Below are 3,394 nucleotides of genomic sequence, written 5' to 3'. Positions count from 1 at the left end.
AAGCCATAACCCTAGATCTTTCTCTCATCTGATAATTCTCACAGTCCTTGTCAACATAGTCCCAGTCATAAAAACACCCATCATAAATTGTTTACTTTTCAAGTTTTAGTTTAGTACAACAAACAATCTTGGTTTTCACTTTCTTGAATAGTTTCATTCGAATTTGAATTAGTTTAACAGTAGAATCTAAGTCTCTGTGGGATCGATATCTGGACTTAGCAGTCTATATTACTTGTACGACCACGTATACTTGCATGTGCGTTTGGGAGCAACAAGTTTTTGCCAAATATCAGTACTTTTTTCTGAATATGCTCATAAGGATAGTGAATTTGAACATGAACCTTGTGAGGAATCCTCTAGCAGATATTCACATACATTGAGTTATGATATTTCCTATTCCGGGCAAAATGGTATAAATGTGTGGGTTGAGCAAAGTCGAAGTCGACCGAGGAGAAAAAAAGAGTCGACATCTCCTACTTCACGAAAAACAATTAATCATTCTTCCTATCCTAATGCAAATGTGTCATGTTCTCAATATGGTTGTGATGTTGAAGATAGGAGGGAAATATTGATAGGTGATGGACGTAGAAGGGATGTAAGGTTTCAAGAGAGAAATGACCCGAAAAGGCGGACTTTTGAGACAAATGTGAATTTACTTGGTAGTGCGGGTATTTCCTTGTGTTGGATGATAGTAGCTATGGCAACTACCTTGCACCTCAAGTGGTTGAGACATTAGGTATTGGACGTGTGATGAGACGAGATCCTTACAATCAAGGAGGGCACTTGGTTGATAGGAGCGCAAAATTATTCTTTACCTATGGCAACTACCAAGAGGACATTTGGTGTGATGTGCTTCCCCTAAACGGTTGTCATTTGTGTTTGGGAAATCCTTGGTTCCAAGAACATAAGGTTTCATATGAGCAAGAATGGTACAAGTATGTAGTGGACAAACAATTGAGACCTCTCTTTCCACCCGTACTTCCTAAAGATAAAGCAATTGCAGGTGAAATTCGTACTATGGAGAGTGGTCCCGAAATACCGCAATGGGCGAAGAAGAATTTAGAAGAGATTCACCTAATGATAGAACGCTTACGCAAGGAACAACAAATGAAGGTGAAGAAGTCTAAGCCTTGTGAAGCGAAAGAGAGGATTGAAGTGGAGGGTTTCCTTAACCCTTGGAAAGAAGTACTTGGCACTTGTCCCAACTCCCACGAAATTGAGAGAGAAAAGATTGAGAGGAGTAGGGGGGCGAAAAGTGACAACTCTAGAGTGGAAAAATGAGAGGTTGTGAGGAGTGATGTGAGGGAGTTGTCACAACCCCAGTCTAACTCTTGTAACTTTTCTTTCTTCTCTAGTTGTTTGAAAAATGGTGCAGGTATTCTTGGAAGCAAACCGAATGATGAACCTCAAACTTTAAAAGTTCATGAGGTATTTGAAGGCTTCCCGAAGGAGCAAATGGGCTCCAAAGTTGAAAATCATGGTAAAGGAAATACTTGTGTGCATTTCAAGGTAAAATAACTGAACTTGACACTGCAAATGATGTGATTGATCATGTTAACAAATTGAGTGTGAATGATAGCTTGTCTTTACTTGAGCTTAATGAGCCTTTACCTTGTGACCATCTTAGTGAGTCTTCATTGATTGTTGACAATGTAGTTGATATGGGTGGTCCAACACTAGTTGATCCTATTGATGACCATCTTGATTCTTCTTGTGAGATCAATTTGTGTCCACCTAGTGTTGACCCTTCTGATTTGCCTGTTAGTACATTGTCACGTGATGTGATAGCTCACCTACTAGTTGATCCTAGTGATGACTAAGTTGATTTTTCTTGCAAGATCGATTTGCGTCCAACTGGTGTGGATAATTGTATTGATCAATTTGATTGCTATGATAGTCGACTAATTAAGGAACCTTATGATTTGTTTAATGACCCTCAATTTAGTGATGATGTTAGTATAATTGATCATTTACCTAGTCGTGTGCATGAAAATGTTGTGGAAAGTGACCTTTGTCTTTATGAGAGTGGAATTGCATGCTTTGACTCTTCGTTTTTCATAGATTCTTCTCTCTTAAAAGATAATGTCCTATTCGATGATAACATGACTAGTGAGAATGATATGCATAGTGGATTATATTGCAATTTTGAGCATGTAGCCGTCGTTGAAAGCTATAATGTGTTTTGTAATCCACTATGGGATGATGATGAGCTTAGTCTGGATGACAAGCATGGGGTGGGTGAAGTTCTTGGCACCATTCCCGATGACGAGGGATCCTTCTTGAGGGTTTGTGACCCACTTGATAGACCAACGTCGAATTTGAGAATGGCTTCCGAAAGTGAAGAGTTCTTTTTAAAGAAGGGGAGTGAGTTACATGAACAAGAGAACGCTTCTTGGAAGGACTATGCTAGATCTCCTAGACTAAGGGATGGGGAGATGCTACTCTTAGCTTGGCATAGGTTCAAAGAGCCTAAAAGTAAAAATCCTTCTTTTGATGAACTTGATTATGTGATTAACTTGTTTGTGGTGTTTCATCAAAGGAGGAAGCTTGAAGAGGATACCCATTGGAGAAGACCTCATCGAACTATGCTTTGGTATGATGTCACATCTTGTACATCCTTCACGGAGGGTTTTTATTCGTGGCTCGTGCTTATTCTTGGGCTTTCTAAAGCCATGGAGGTAACTTCTTTATGTGATGAGTATAGTAGTAGCACTCCTATCCATTCTTGTGATTTCATTCGAGTGTTACTACTTAATTGCATTTTGGGCTTGCATGGGAGATGTGAGCAAAAGAGTGTGGGGAATATCTTTGTATTTGACCCCGGTGTTGACTTAGGAGTGATTTCCTTATTGGGGTGGGCTAGTGTGATGGCTGGACCCTTGACTTGGGTTGGGCTTATTTGTGATAATACACTTAGTCATGAAGGATTTCACTTGTTTCTTGACTTAAGGGGAGATGTATGCTTCTTAATTGTTAGGACCAATGTAGATGTGCATGTTGGGATTCCTATTTGCATTGGGTTCTTTAATTTACCCTTTTGTCAAAATGACTTGAATAGCCAAGTGTCTTTGGCATTATTTGGATACAAGTTCTTTCTAGATCCATTTGATGCTCGGTTCTATCATAAGAGTGGGCCGTTTAGTGTGTTGATTGCATGTTATGCTCACTTTAGGTATTATCATTTGCCATATGATGATTACCTTTGTTTGTTGTACGAGGATGTGTACTCATACTCTTTTACGTTTTTGCAAGGTTTGGATTTAAGGACGAATTCTTTTGAAGAGGGGGAGGATGATATGATCCTAGATGGCACAAAGGGCACAAATATGCTTGGAAGAACATGGGACGTTTGGATGATGGCTTGGGAAGAGATTGTGGCGACTTCTACACCAAG

The sequence above is a fragment of the Lycium barbarum genome, chromosome 3, assembly GCF_019175385.1.
Source record: "Lycium barbarum isolate Lr01 chromosome 3, ASM1917538v2, whole genome shotgun sequence".
Classification (NCBI taxonomy): Eukaryota; Viridiplantae; Streptophyta; class Magnoliopsida; order Solanales; family Solanaceae; genus Lycium; species Lycium barbarum.
Note: the sequence above shows the minus strand (reverse complement) of the source record.